Raw genomic sequence first — 16,931 nt, 5'->3', positions numbered from 1 at the left:
TTCCTCGCAGTTCGAGGAGACTTCTTGGCCTGCTGACCTTTGCTAGAGCCAGCAGTTTTCTTTTCGACCAGGTCCTTGATCTCACCCTTGAAACTCGTCATGAATTTCATGAGCTCGTCTCTGGTGACTGCAGCCTGACCTCTTGCCGACTGGGTTTCCCCTTCTGGCTGACCAGGGGGCCTACTGGTACCCGCTTGGCTTTCACCTCGTTCCAGGGTGTCTCTAGGACAGATGTGCTTAGTGATGAGAGAGCCATCTTTGGCAATGTATGTTCCGACCTGAGGCTCATCATCCTCATGGTCTGTAAAGACCTCCGGCTGGTTAGCCTTGGGGTCAGGAGGCGATACAGACTCTTGAACCATCCTTGAGGTACTCTCCCAATAGACGGCGCCAAATGTTTCGGGTGTTTTTGTCCCTCGGGAGAGTTACAGCTCGAGGACTGATCCGACTACGCCTGTACATGCAAAATTACGAAGACTCCAGGTGCTTAGAGCTCCGCATCCGACGATCAAGTTAGTACTTGAATATGAGTGGGAGAAGTTGCGGAAAATGAAATGAGATCTTTTCGGGTTCCGAGATCAAGTGCTCTTTGATGTGAGAGAATGTAGGGTAGGATTAATAAAATGATTGAATGAATGTCCCCCAAAATTGGGGGATATCTCCCTATTTATAGGGTCATTGGGGAACGTTCCCTCTCTTAGGTCACTTGACCTAGATTTGGTGGGTTGTGCCGCTTTGCGGCGTTCTTGGGAATTGGGCCTTGAAAGCCGCAATTCTGGAAGGCATCTAAGGCTGCCACGTGTCAGCTGACAATTGGCCCAAATGGACCTGCCTATGCTTGACACATGGCCCTCTCTGATTGGTCCACATGGACAAGGTATTTTTACCCAAAAAAATGATGATGATGATTGTTGTTATTATGTTGCTTGATATTTTTATTGTTATTGCTTGATCACACCCTCTCTTGCAGGTTTAAAGGGAATTTGTACTTGTAATCACGCTTAATAAGATAATTAATAATTTTGTTTAGGCTAATGTGCATTAATATTCAACCAACATAGATTAAATAGGTTTAGGGTTAATATATTGATTGTATGTTAGTCAGAAAGCGCACATGAATATGAGAAGAATAAAGTAGAGGCCTTTTTAGGGCAGGTTCAATCTCTTTTAGTTTAGATTTGTACCTTCATCCCTGAATATCCAGTTATGGTTCCAGACCACTATGGAGTTAGCAATCTCATGGATCTTGAAGGGGTGTAACCTTCACCCTGTGAACGGTTTACAAATTCCTAAAACTTGTTGGCGACTCTTTTGCTCTAGCTTCCTTCCCTTTGGACGCCACCATGCTTAAGTGTATGATCACAGTGGGGCTCAAGTGTAGGATACTTGAAATATTCCCTACACTCAACATCATCTCCCCATTTAAATCTAGTCTTCTTCCTGATTGCTTGGAAGAAGTAAAGGCATTTGTTGCCTGACCGGCTGAGGAATCTCCCCAATGCCGCCAGACAACCGGTGAGTTTTTAAACTTCCTTGATAGTGCAGGGTGACTTCATGTCAATTACCGCCTGTATCTTCTCGGGGTTGACCTCTATCCCCCTTTGATCAATCAGGAATCCAAGAAACTTCCTAGACTCAACACCAAAGACACATTTCTTGGGATTTAACATGACCTTATGCCACCTGAGTGTGGTGAAGGTTTCTCGAAGATCAGCAAGGTGACCCGTCTGTAGCTTGGATTTGACTATCATGTCATCAATGTACGCCTCTAAATTCCTCCCAATTTGATTAATGAAAACTATATTATTCATCCGTTGGAAAGTAGCAGGCGCATTTTTCAAGCCAAACGGCATCACAATATAGCAGAATAACCCCTTATCAATGACGAAGGCCATCTTCTCTTGATCTTTCTTCCACAAGGGAATCTGGTGAAAGCCTGAGTAGGCATCCATAAAGCTCATCAAGGCATGCCCGGCTATAGAGTCGACCAGACTGTCGATCTTTGGAAGCAGGTAACTGTCCTTTGGACATGCCTTGTTCACGTCAGTGTAATCAACACACATACGCCAAGTACCATTCGGCTTCTTTACAAGCACAACATTGGGTGTTTTTGTCGGGGAAGTTACATGGCCGAATGAACCCAACGTCTAATAACTTTTTAACCTCGGCAGCTGCCACCTGACTTCTCTCCTCACCGTGATTTCTTTTCTTTTGCCGGATAGGCTTCTTTTTTGGATCAACGGCGAGTTTGTGGACAACAAGATCCGGGCTGATGGCTGGCATCTCTTCCACTTTAAAGGCAAAGATGTCTTTGAATTCTCTTAGCAGAAGGTGCAAGTCTGCATCCAACTTAGCAAAGGCAGCCGTCCCCATCTTAACAGTACGCTCTGGACGACTGTCATCCAGAGCGATATCAACGTGTTCACCAGCCGGCTAGGGACGGAGCTCTTTTGACCGTTCCCCGGTCAGTGATTGCTATTTTTTATCCTTTTTTACCTCCACCAGCTGATCAGCTTTTCTTTTCTTGACGGCTGCTGGTGGGGCTAGGCTGGGATCCTTGAAATTGTCAAGGTCTATTGGCTCCTCCCCCTGGCCGGCTGAGGCCACAATAGGATTGACGTCTGAGAGGTAACACTCTCGAGCCATCTTCTGATCCCCGTTTAGGGAGCCAACAGAACCATCATCCCTTCGTATTTCAGCAACATGAGGGGCGGGATAATAACCGCCTTGGATTCTTTCAAAGTTGGACGGCCCAAGATGATGTTATAGGCGGTCAACTCTTCAACGACCAAGAACTTGACGACCAGGTGCCGTCCTTCCCTTTTCTCTCCCAGCCGGATGGATAAGTCAATCCTACCGACTGGGTACACCACTCCACCCCCAAATCCAACTAAGGGATGGGTGACCGAGTGCATGCTGCTGGGAGTGTACTTGAGTTTTTTCAAGCACTTGTAGCTGATGATGTCCGAGGAACTTCCCGTGTCTATAAGGATCCGTCCAACCAGCTGGTTGGCGACCTTACATTCAACGACAACCGGGTCATGATGCGAACGGCGGACGCTGCCCCGGTCCTTTTCAGTAATAAGGACGTCTGGAAAGGTACCGCTGGCAGACGCCTGCCCCTCATCAACTTCATGGATCATCTTTTTCAGATGACCCTTGGTGCCTCGGATGGTCGGGCCACCGCTTGCGAATCCGCCTGCTATGGTGTAGATCCGATCTTTATCAGTGTCCGAGCTACTAGTAGGCTAGATAGTTTGGACGAATGCCCTGGATTTGTCTTGAGAATCCCTTTGGACTTCAAGATGTAAGATTTCAGCATCCCCTTGTCAGCTAGACGGTCCAACGTCCGCTTGAGGCTATAGTAGTCGTTGGTGTCATGGCCAACTTCTTCATGATATTGGCAGTATTTATTTTTGTTCCGCGATTGAACAGAACTCTTCATAGGATTCGGCTTCTCAATAGTTAGCCGATCCTTGCTCTCCATGAGGATGGAGTAGCAATCTTTATTAAACTCGTACTTGAGGACGTACGGTTTAAATTCTTTCTTTTTCTTCTGGGATGGCTGATCAGAATCATTGACCGCCTAGACTTCTTTTCTCTTTTGCTCTCTTCAGCTTTGGGAGCCGGCTGAGCAGATTGACTCTCTTTTTGTTCATCAGACTTTTTAGAGTCTAACTGATTGTTGGGCGAGTAGAGATCGATTGCTTGTATAAAGCTTTCTGCCTCCATCAGCGCCTCTTGAAGGGTTAAAACCCTCTTTCTGACGAGATCGAACTTAAAGGTCAACCCGTCCTTCAGACCCTTGAAGAAGTCTGTAAATGCCACTTTGTCAGGCAGTCCTTGAATCTGAATTCTAATCAGATTGAATCGCCTGACGTAGGAGCGGAGCGCTTCTTTCTCTCCCTACTTAATGGTGCTCAAGTCAAGACTTGTTTTCTTAGCAGGGATGTTCATTGAGAAGTTGGAAGCAAACAAGAAGGCAAACCTCTTGAAGCTGTCTATACAACCGGCTGGCAAGTTGCCAAACCATTGTTGGGCAATGCCCTTCAATGTAGCCGGAAAACATCAACACCACGTAGCATTATCCAACCCCTGTAGGTACATGAGGTTGGTGTATGCCATGAGGTGGTCCTCAGGGTTGGTGATACCATCATAGGCACCAACCAAGACATTCTTAAACTTGGCCGGCTGTGCCGCCTCGGTTATTTCCTTGGTGAACGCGAAAGGTTGTTCACCAAGTTTGAGTAGATGGAGCTGCCAGTCCAAAGGTTGGACGTTGTATGTCGCATGACCTCCGAAAAAGGCCGACTGGAGGGCATATTGTCCGTATGGCATCTGAGGCACATACGGGGCTGACCCGATCATTTGAGGACTAGTGTGGACGGACTTGCCGCTTGTATGGCTCTCATGCAAGGAATGAGAATTCCTTGCTGATGTTGCTTTGAAGCTGTCTGGGAAGCTCGAGGTAGAGGCTGAGTTAGACAACTGCTGGTTTCTCTTGTGCTCAATGATATGTCGAGCATCAGAGAATGATTTCTTGCTGCCATTCGGCTGGACTTGCCGGATGACCCTTCTGGCTCCCTTCTGAGGCAGAAGGATTATTTTAGATCAGTCAAGTGTTGCGGCAGCCTTCTCCTTTTAGATGTGGAGTAGGCTGCTTGTCCTTAACTGTCTTCCTCCTCTCATCTTGAGGAGTCTTCCTTGCCGACTGACCCTTACTAGGGCCAGCCTTGTTTTTGTTGATCAGGTCCTTGATTTCACCCTTGAAACTAGTCATGAATTTCATGAGTTCATCTCGAGTGATTGGAGTCTGACCCCTTGTCGTTTGGGTTTCCCCAGCCGACTGGCTAGAGGGATTTCTTGGACCCGCCTGGCTATCACCCCGTTCTAGTTGATCTCTGGTACGGATGCATTTAGAGATAAGTGACCCATCAGGGGCCACATAAGTTTCGACTTCACAGTCGTTATCAGAATCATGGTTTGAATAGACCTCCCCATCGAACGGATGCCAATTGGGGTCAGGTGGTGGTACAGACTCTTAAACCATCTTTGAGGTACTCTCCCCACAGACGGCGCCAAATGTTTTGGGTGTTTTCTGGTCCCTCGGGAGAGTTATAGCTCGAAGACTGGTCCGGCGCGGTCTATACCTACAAAACACGGAGACTCCATTTGGAAAGAGCTCCGCCTCCGACGATCAAGTTAGAATGTGCTGGAGAAAGTAAAAAGTGCGGAAAAGGTAAAAGTGAGATCTTCTCGGATTCCGAGATCGGGTGTTTTCTCTGATGTGAGAGAATGTAAGTAAGTTGTGATAAATGAGCGTGCCCCCAAAATGGGGTAATCTCCCTATTTATAGGGTCATTGGTTAATGTGCCCTTTCTTAGATCACTCTGACATAATTCTGATGGGTTGCGCCGCATTGTCGCTTTCTCGGGATTTGGGCCATGAAGGCCACCTTTTCTCCCAAACTTGGGGAACGCCACGTGTCAAATGGGGATACGTCCACTTTGGGCTTATCCTAGCCTAACACGTGTCACCTACTGACTAGGCCACGTGGCATGGGTAATTTTTACCCAAAACAGTGGTTACTTAACAAAGGTTTGGGAGCCTCATTCTTGTGCATCTCCCTATTTGCATTGTTAGTTAGGATAGCTGTTTCACTTCATCCTTACTCTGGTGCTGGAAATCCCCAAAATTTGGCGATTTTGAAGCCTATAGGCATTGGATGGAGATTACTACTAATCTTCCTGTTAAGTAATGGTATCGTAATAGCACTGCCAATGAATTGAGCTACGAGGGCCTTGACTACCCTCCACTGACTGCGTATCAGAGATATGTTCACGGCATCTTCTTGAAGTCATTCCTCCCTGAATCTGTTTCCCTTTTCACTTCTCGTGGTCACGAGTCTTATCTTGGGTGAGTTGTTTCTGGTAGACTCCTCAGTATTACACAGCTCTCTGAGGATCCTATAGTGGAAGACTAGAAGTTGCCTTTTGAACTGATTGTTTCTCCATGTTTTTGATACTAAATGTTAATTGGTATTGACTCATCAACTTTATGTTATTTTCCAGTTTGTATTAACTCATCAACTTTATTTTATTTTCCAGTTTGTATTAACTTTATGTTATTTTCCACTTCAACTGTATCAGCTTGGGTCTCACTATTGGTGTTGTTGCGGCTATTATCTCCAGTAGAGAGCTGGTAGCTTGTGCTTTTTTCACTCTTGCTTTGAGCCATAAGCAGGTGCTTCCTTATCCCTTAGTCCAGTCACCCCATGTGAGCATGGCCTAAACTTGGTTGGCCCCGGAAAAACCAATCCAACCTTTTTTCTGTTTAATTTAAAGTGATACGTAAGGGATTAGAATTACATACAAACATTGGTCTAATGTTTGAGACCTCAATATTATGAATTAATGTCATGGCTCAAAATTTTCCCCACCTGCTATTTTCCCAAACAACTATATTTTCTTTTTGGATGCAATTTTGGCCACTGCATACAAAACTATCCAAATCCTTTGCTTAATATGCTCCAAAATTTTATCATTAATGCATTTTTGAAGTACTTTTGAGTGACGACTTGGGTTTATGCATTGCTTGTAAAGCCAAAAAGTAATCAACAAGGATGCTGGTTATCCTTGTCTTACATGTTTGTTGTTAGCAACCTATTTCCCTTGTTTTTAGTTAATTTGTACTCAAAATAAAGAAGAAATTGGGCCGCCATTCTTGTTAAGAAAATGTAGCGTGCTCTGTAAAATATGAATCAGTTGATGACTTCATATATTATAGGAGATATAAAGTGCAGAGAAAAAATTGATTAAGTTTTAATTCAAATTTTCTTTGCTTAATTAAGAATGAGCCTTTGCATTCAATCCCTGTTTGGCATAAGCAAAAACATGTTAAGGTCTCTGTCTTAAAATTAAATTGACTTGTGTTACAACTGTCATTTCTTGTGTTTTGAAGTTGTTTAATTCATTGTTTTATGACAGATGAGTACATATTTTGCTCCATCATTTTTTAGCCATCTCCTTGGTAGATGCTTAAGGCATCGCAATCCTTTCCTTGAAGAGTCAAAACTAGCCTTGGTTGTCATTGGAACATTTGTTGTATTCTGGTGGCCATATCTGCATTCAAAAGAAGCCTTTTTAGAAGTATGAAATAGGAAACCTTCTCATGCCCTTCTACTAAGTACATGTTAGATGGTATATATTGTTGTTTATACTTGCTCATAATTATGTATGAATGCACAGTGATCTCTTCTTTTTTCACATGTAAACTCTTCTATTTATTAAACCGTGTTAAATAAGTGGAGGCATCATGTTTTTGCTTAACTGTTAAATTTAAACTGTTGATACACATGATTATCTTATGATTTGTTTCTAATTGCCCTGTCATATGCAAAGTATATAAGTTTCTTGGAGTTTCCACTTATTTTTGTAGGTTAAGAATATGTAATATTTTGAAAGTGGTTTGACTCTGGCTTACATTTGATTGGATACTATCCTTTCTCCATGAAACCCATGATGAAATTTTTCCTTCTTTTCCCTTTGGAAGAAACCTCTAAAATGAAACATCATATAAACAACACCTTTTGGTTGCAAATTGGGTTCTTGATGACAAACATTTTATAACATTGTGTGACCAAGTGACTGTACTTCTAAATCAATAAAACCGTGGTCTTCTTATTAAATTTTTAAAACATGCAGGTTTTGGCCCGTCTTGCTCCCTTTGAGAGGGGAATTTATGAGGATTATGTTTCCAACTTTTTGCACTACATCAATTCTAATAAAGTGGAAAAAAGTTTTTTATAACCAGTCCTTAAGGCTTATTAGCCTTGTAGCCACCGTGTCAACTTGTTTGCCTTCAATGGTTCAGCAGACAAAGGATCCAAGTAACAAAGGATTCCTCTATGCCTTACTTAATAGTTCCTTCTCATTTTACTTGTTTTCATTTCAAGGTAAGCTTTAATTCACTTTCATCTTATTGACCATTTCATTTTGATGATTTTAGCAGTTATTATTGCTGAACATCTTAAGATGTTCACTGCCACAAACATAAGTAAGGCATAAAGGAATCCTTTGTTGCTTGGTTTTTTCCGCAATTTTTTTATAGAGACGGGTCCAATTCTTCAGGGTTACTCGTGTCTCAATGAGTATTATAACTCCGGGGTCGTGTTTCTCAACCAGTGCCTGGAATTGACCATGAAAGGTGGTCTAAACACATTCCTAACATTCCATACAACGATTGGAGTTCCGATGGGTAGTGTAGGACAATTCTTTTAATATCTAGACGCAGGGGCCTCCTCAACAAGGTGGCTAGTGAGAACTACAAAGTCGATGGTTGTAAACATTCCATGGACATGGTAAACAACAAGTGCATCACTCCCAAAACCTATTTTTAACTCAGTGGGGTTTGATTTTCTCAAGCGATAAATTGGACATTTCAAATTCACAACTGGTAAGGGGTCAACTATTTTTTTCAGAATGGGTGAAACGACCTTAGAGACAATATCCATAGTTGAATAATCAAAAGACAAAAGCTTTGCATTAAAAGAGGAGGGATTTTCAATAATACCATACATGTCATAGTAGTTTGGAAGGTGAGCAGGACGCTTGGTGTCATCCTGGTTAATCATTTAGAGGCCATGATAACAGTCAGGCCATGGTGCCCCTGGATTCCGTATAAGCTCCCTTTACGTCGACAACATCGTCATCATCGATATATTGAACATCATACGACTCTTTCTTTACAATTGCATATACAACATTGTTGAAATCCATCTCACTCTTTCTTGTGGTGTTTAGTTCCATAAAATATATTTTAGATTGAGCATCAAGAGGAGTACATCCCTTGGGATATTTGGGCTTCACAAGAGAGTACCAACTAGCCATTGGGATGTTAGTTTTTTTTGTTGTGAATAAGCTTTGGGTTGGTTGTGGTTTCCTTACTTTTGGTTATTTAATTTTCGAAATTTGCTAGTGACAATATTTATAGAACGATTTAACAATAATTTTACACGTTTTTTACAGTGTATTGTACAGTAAATAAGATTCAGTATAGAAAAAAATCATTGCTTTTGAATTGAACATTAGTGGAGAAATGACAACACAAGAGGAGATTACATTATACAGTTCATTATAAAGGACTTCGAAGGGAGTGATGGAAACAAACTATCATGAATAAAATTAGAAATTTTATCATATTAATTAAATTTTATTTACCGTCGTCATTTAAAAATATATTGTCGATAAATGTCCATTCATCTAAAATAATGCTTATTAAATAGAGACAATAAAATAACTGAAATATGACATAAATAAAGGGATATAATACATTATATATTTAATATACATATAATTGTAGTATTATATCATAATTAAACAACACCATCATCTACTCCCTCGGTCCCATAATATAGTTCCTGTTTTCGATTTTGGAGATTCAAAATGTTGTTCCCGTTACGTTTTCAAACTTTATTCATTGTACTTCCTAATTTACCCTTGAATTTTGAACATGACTCGTACTTTTTTCCACTTTCTCTCTCTATCTTTTGTTTATGGTTGTACTTTTCACTTTTATTAATGTACTTTATTCATTTTCTCCTCCTATTTACCATGAAATAACAAAAACAAGAACTATATTATAGGACGGAGGGAGCAGGACATTTCACCTAATTGTCGACACCCGTGGTTGAACGACGATAGGTCTCAAATCGTATCCTTCTGTTTTTTTATTGAGAAATTTTTAATTAAGTTATATAAATAAGGTAATTGTTTAATAATATGGGATAATGGTCTAATGAGAGCATGGAAAGCATTAAATGACAGAACCAATATTCATTTCCATTGTAAAATATATTTTATGAACTTTAACATTACAAACAAGCGTCCCTTATTTTTAGATAGATGTATTCTAGTTATCGGTATGCCGTATCAGTATCCAAGCAATAATTAACGTTTTCAATACACACAACGGTATTTATCTTAACCTTAGAATTGTTTGTGATGATTGAGTTTATAATTTTACAATATGACACTATAATAAACAACATCAACACTCATAATATAAGAAATAAAAATATGATGGACATATTAAAATTGGTGCTATAATTGGTGATATAATTTGCAGCAAAGACAATTTAATTATGCAAAGCGATGGTATAACAAAGGATATTGAAGAATTTGACAATCGGCTCTACGTAAGATGTCAACATAAAGCATTTTTATGACAATTTTTATGTGACTATATCTTTAAAGTATATGACAATATAATTATTCATATGGATATTATAATAAAGGATGGATATTGATATATTGACAATCGGTTTATAAATCTACGTTATATGACAATATATAAAATATGTATGACAATTTTAATATTTTTAGATGACAATACTATTTTACCCTTTTTTCAATATGTGAGTATATAATTAAAGTATATGTTTGAAATGTAATAATTGTTGCTACAATTTGCAGTAATGACAATATAATTATGCACATTGATATTATAATAAAGGATATTGATAAATTTGACAATCAGGTATATATATCTACGTAATATGACAATATAAAATATATTTATGACGATTTTAGTATCTGTATAGTACAGTAAAATTTTACACCTTTTTCATTATGTGACTATATAATGAATGTGATAGATGTAATGTGACATTGTTTAAAATATGTAATTTGATAATTTAAAAAAATGAAGGACAAATGAATATATTTATAGTACAATATAGCTCTAATGGTTTTCTTTTTGAATGCAATGGCATCTAGTTCTTATTAAGAACGTTAGAATTGTTTTTGAATACAAAGTGATCTTGTACAAATTAAGTGGTTATGGTTTGGGTTTGGGTCAATTGACCAAATTTGTAAATAACATAATTTTTTGTGACAACTCATGGTATAAGCAACCTCTAGCTACAAATTTTTGTTACCATAATGTCGTCATAGTTATATTGCTAATTACACTCTTAATTCGTGTCAAAATGACTTCGATTTTGAATATCTTATTAATTTCAAGCTCAATTCGAATCCTTACGTAGTAAAATGATCGCTAGCTCAATACTGAATATTTTTCAACCCGTTAATCGATAAAATGGTTGCATTTAAACCATTATGGGTTTATTTTGTACATTAGAAAATGTGACTACAGATACGTATCAAATAAAAAGAAATGTAGGAAATAGTAAATTATTAAACTATTAATTTATATAATTATAAATCCATGCGTAACTTAATGAAGACTTCTACATGACATTAAAAGAATCTTATTTATTTTATTTTTTTAAGTTCTTGAATTAACAAGTCAATGTTAAAGCATATAGTTTCGAAAATAGGACAATTTTGGAGTACATGCATACTACAGTACGTTTTTATCACCTAACAAAATTGTATTGTTATTCGGTTACACTAGTACGTTAAAGCTGATATTTTTACAGGAAAACTGCTTTTATATTTTGTATTTTTTAATTTGAAATTAATTATGTGGTGAATGACACTAAATTCTACCATTTCTAAAGTCAAGAGTTAGACAACCAGATTGAAGACAATACACTGAAAAGGACTTCATAATGTGTATTTTAGTTGTAAACAAAGTTATCATCACGGTACATGTCAATGAATTAGTTACAAGTATTTCAGATTCAGACCGAATATGAAACCGAATTATTAACTCCGGTTGAAGTCCAAATTAATAGGTTTGGAAAATTTAAAAAGTTTGCATTGCGGTTTTGATTTGTTTTGGAATATTTTAAAAACCGAATTCGGAATTATAGACCGAAATTTTGATAAATCACTGGAGAAATTCTTCAGGTGAAGTTTAAGGTTTCGGGGTTGGATGGTTCGAAAGAGTGTATCTAGTATAGTATTAGAAAAACCAAATTAACTAGGTTTCGTTTGGAAAAGATAGAATGTTAATGCGGATTGAAATCGGTTTGAGAAACCATTAGCTAAATTATTTCGGATTGGTTTCGGTTTTTAATTATAATTAGAAAAAAAAAATATATTTTCAATTCAGTTTAGTTCAATCCCTAATTACTTTTTTCATGAAATATTGGGTTCAGTTACGTTGATATTAGTTATGCTCAATTGATATTAGCTAGTTATGCTCTGTATTATTTAGTTGAGTTCTAGTTGTATTCAGTTTTAGTTTTATTCAATTCAGCTCACTTAAATTAATTGGAACATGCCCTATTTGCAAACAACAGATGGTAGTGTGTCAATGAGGATATTAATGTCCTTTGAAAATTATAACATTTAGCTTTTCCACGTGAAAATTAAAATGATAGTAAAAGATTTGTCAACGATATTTATCAGGGAATCTTGTAAAACATACCCTATCACAGTTGTTTGATGTGAGTTGTCACTGAATTTATTTAGTGTTTTTCAAGATCATATGGTGAAATTGTGTCTATAAATTGTAAACTGTAAATCAATAAAGTGCAACTCAATTACAACTCATTAACATATTTGCTGAAACACCCCAAAATGGATGCGGTAAGTTCAAAATTTTGTTTTCTTAATATTTTTGTGCAAAATATAATAAAATGATTACTAAATTCATTTTGTGGTTTTATTTATATTTTTACGGTGTATGAAAGCTTGCCAAATTTCAGCGTTTTGTGTGACGAAGACAATGACCGAGTAGTAATTACTAGTTCTTAAGGAGATTTTTTCACCGGATTGATTGCATGGTAATGTCATAAAATATTACAATTATTTACGTAAATTATATCATGTATCGTTACATAATCACAATTATTAATTTTATTAATTACTATTATCATATATATGTAGATGATTTCGGATATATTTAGAGGTATAATGTCTGACATGAGCGCAAATGCTCGTGAGTATAGGGGCATAGACACTTCACAATATTGGGATGTGTTTCTAACTGAAGTGGAAATAGAAGATGAGAATATGGAATCTACATTGAAAATGGATGGAATGCATTTCTTACGGACAACGATATCCACAATGATGATGAATTAGTAATTTACTACAGTTTTTCCGGTAAGTTTTATTGTCGTATTATAAGGGGTGGGATTGATATCACAGGATTTCAAGAGAACATGAACAATCAGAATGACCATGGAGATGGTGTTGTTCTTGGTGGCAAATATTTAATTGAATTAGAAAAACGCAAACAAGAAACCAAACAGAGACTTGCTAGGTTGATCTTTCAATCTAGAAAGGTTGCGTTTGGGGTTACCCTCACATCTTCATATATTGATCAGGGCATTCTGGTATATTTTCACTATCAACTTGTAACCTTTTATTTATCCTTTAAAATATAATCGTTATTAATATAGTGATATTTAAATTAATATTGATATTTAAATTAGTGTTAATCGGCACCATTGAATGTTGTAGAATGTGCCAATAAAATTTGCTCAAGAAAATTTTGTAAGCCTTGCAGAAACCAACCGCGTTACTTTGACTTATAAAAGTAAGCGTTGGGACGCCGAGCTACATATTGTCAAAGGAGATACGAGAGGGGAACTGAAAATTGTGCTAGCCACTCTAAAACATGGAATTCGCTCAATGATGAGGCAATTGAAATTGAAGCCAGGTCATGGAATTTTTCTTAAATATGATCTCAACACCTCTGACTTGTTCGAGGTTCAATTTGTTAAGGATGTTTGATGTTGTTATCAATAACAGCAACTTTATTGTGTCATTTACGTTAAAGTTAATGTCTTTGATTACATTTAAATTTTCATTATCATGACTAATGTTTATGTATTGTAACGACCCAATTCTCGGATCTACTATTTAGGTCTTTTAGATAAATGTTGTTGTCATTTCGGGATGTATTTTGCGTCATTATTGTACTTTGTGGTATTAATATCTACTTTGTTTATTTAGTTGTCTTAAATACTTTACTTTTACTTTATTTTTAAGAAATGTTTAAGTAGATATTAAAACTATTTTGAAAGGTTACAACAACAAAAATATTCCCGCTTATTATTTTTAATGAATCATTTATTATCATATATTCAAAACTAATTATTTAACCTTGAATTTATGTCATTTTGCTTTATATGGACACGTATTAAAAAATTTGAATGGTGCATATTTGAAATGCTTTTTGGCCTATTTTAATTTTATTGAATAAAATTTGTAGAACTGTAACTACATAATATTTCACGGCTAGAAAATATTCCCGCTTTGAATTTAATTACTAAGAAACTTTCACCATCATTAATTATAAAATAACTATTAAACCTTGAACTTTGTATTTCATTTGTAAAACATTGTAGTTGGAAGTAATCAAAATATTGAATGTGTATAATTTGAAATAATTGAACAACAAAAATATTCCCGCCTTGTTAATTTTTTGGGAAAAAATATTCCTTTCCCGTTGGGTTTTCGAGTATAAAACCTCACTCATCCCCAATGAAGAACAACCATCTCTTACTTCCCACTACCATGGCCAACCCACTCAGCAATTGCACTTATCATTTTTACTCACCACCATTCAAACGGCCGAAACTCCAAGAAGATGTTTGTGTTCAATGTTAATAAGGTCAAGTATAAAGAATTTGTGGCCATGATGTGCAACTTGAACAGAGTCGATACCACATTGACCAGCAGAATTGTGAGCAACCTTCCGTATGATAATAGCCATGATCCTCCTGCATACGTTGAGAACATCGAAGATGCCTACAAAAACTAAGGTTTGAAGCTTGATTGTCGTGTCAGGGGTAGTTCAGACTCCGGTCGTGAATCGGATGAGTACAACAATTTTGAAACAGATGATGGATGGTAGATGTTCCACATGGGGAACAACGTCTACAACAATAAAATTAAAGTCATATTTGATAATGTTTAGACTTAAATGAAACCTTTAATTAATAAAAAAAATATGTAAAAATATATACTTTTATGGTCTTTATGTATGTTTCGTAACTTAAATTATATGATGTTCCAAATATTATAATTGTTTAATTTATAGTAAGATGTGTGTTAGTAAGAGAAGGTGTGTCCGTATTATATGTTAAACATATATAGTAAGAGATGTGTTAATAGTTCATGTACGTTCAGCTTTTTATCTACACTCTAAATTAGTCAAATTTGCAATCAAAGCCTTGTTGACGGTATTGAATTGACAAGACACATAACCATACTTTTTACTCATTTAAAAAATTGGAGCTGTATCACACCAAGCAATTGTGTACTTCATTTGCAAGATAAATGGCTTAGCAATAAATACAACCAACAATATTAACTAGGGATGTCAATGGGGCGGGGCGGGGCGGATGTTGGCCTTCCCATCCCCATCCCCACCTATCATTTTCATCCCCATCCCCATCCCCATCCCCGCGGCGGGTCTAATATTCATCCCCATCCCCGCCCCGGCGGGTACAACTCCAAAACCATCCCCGCCCCACCCCCCACTTGGATATCCATCCCCGCCTAATCCCCACCAAATACCCGCCTAATCCCCACCCAAGACCCACCAAATTTCCGTGTCTCAAATACACAATCCTACATAATTAATACGGATTATAATATTAAAAAAAATATTCTTAATATTACACACATTTTTGTTTATAACATAAGTGTAGTACAAAATATTATAATTAATATTTATTTCACGTAATTATTTTTATAAAATAATATAAAAGTATATGTGGGTATGAGGTGGGGATGGGGCGGGTACGAAGTGGGGCGGGTGGGGCGGGTACAACTTAAAATCCACCCCCGCCCCATCACCCATGGCGGGTATCGTTTTCATCCCCATCCCCGCCCCACCACCCACCAAACCAAGACCCATCCCCGCCCCACTGGGGCGGGGATGGGGCGGGTCTCCTACTTGACCCGCCCCACTGACATCCCTAATATTAACCATGCATTTATATTAAAAAAACTACATTAATATATCACTCCCTACATTAATATATCACTCCCTATATAAGGAGATAATCCCCAAAACCCACCACAACTGATCATTTCAAGTACAATACAAAGTATTCCCATTTCTAAAAAAGGTTATCTTCTATAGTATTAGTTAGCTACTTCACCTACTCCATGATTCATCTGACGATGAGTCGGGGTCGAAAGAATCACTAGATCTCACAGACAAGAGAGACGACTGTGTTGTGATAATTGGGAAGCCCATTACCACCAAAGTCAGTTTGTTAGTGAAAGGAGGGGATGTTGATGACAATGGTCACCCAATCGAGATGAGCGTTGACAACCGTTTACATACGGTTTTCTATGAGTATGCAGCTAGGGTAGGGCTTCGTCCTAAGGTTTTACCATTGTGGTGGATGGGTCAACTACTAACACCAGAAGACACACCATTTCAAGTAGGAATGCACATGTCTGAGGTTGTTCTTGCTTATGACAAGGTATTCCAAAATTTCTTAATTAATTAGTTTCTTACAAATTTTACATGTGTTAGTAAGAATTCTAGTAGTAGCAAGTTTGTTGGATTGCATTTATCTAACCCTCATAATTTATAATAACAGAAAGTTTATACAGTTCTTGAACATCATTAGGAATTATTCATGTATGGTTTCAACCTCTCCATTGTTATGTGTAGGATGGGAAAGGAGTTGCTATTGATCCACAGGCACGGGAACTAACAAGCAACAAAATCATTATTACGGTATGCACTATAGCATCCGGACGTGAGTCCATTCGCTTTGCAATTAAAAAATTAGCCTCTGTGAAGGACCTTTACATGAATGGGCCCTGAGTCACAACGTCGATGAGCAGCGTGTCCGACTTTGGGTCAATAGGGAGGACTTAAATGATGAAAAGAACTTGGAAGAGGAGAAGGTTTGAGACGGGGCTATGGTTTAGGCTCACATTGAGCCTCGAGGTTTTAAAAGGAGAGACCACATCAGGTTTAATGAAGCTTACTATAGATGAGGAAAAGGAGAAGCTTAATAAAACCACAATTTCTACTTTAATTAA

At 37.7% G+C, this 16,931-nt stretch overlaps 1 pseudogene; it reads left to right on the top strand.

Annotated features, from left to right (window-relative positions):
- The first annotated feature begins 5,558 nt into the window (after window positions 1-5,558).
- LOC145566644 (putative dolichyl pyrophosphate Man9GlcNAc2 alpha-1,3-glucosyltransferase) lies at window positions 5,559-13,649 on the top strand (annotated as a pseudogene).
- The last annotated feature ends 3,282 nt before the right edge of the window (window positions 13,650-16,931 follow it).

Source organism: Chenopodium album, chromosome 11, assembly GCF_948465745.1.
Source record: "Chenopodium album chromosome 11, dcCheAlbu1.1, whole genome shotgun sequence".
Taxonomy (NCBI): Eukaryota; Viridiplantae; Streptophyta; class Magnoliopsida; order Caryophyllales; family Amaranthaceae; genus Chenopodium; species Chenopodium album.
This window is presented reverse-complemented; position numbering and strand designations above follow the sequence as displayed.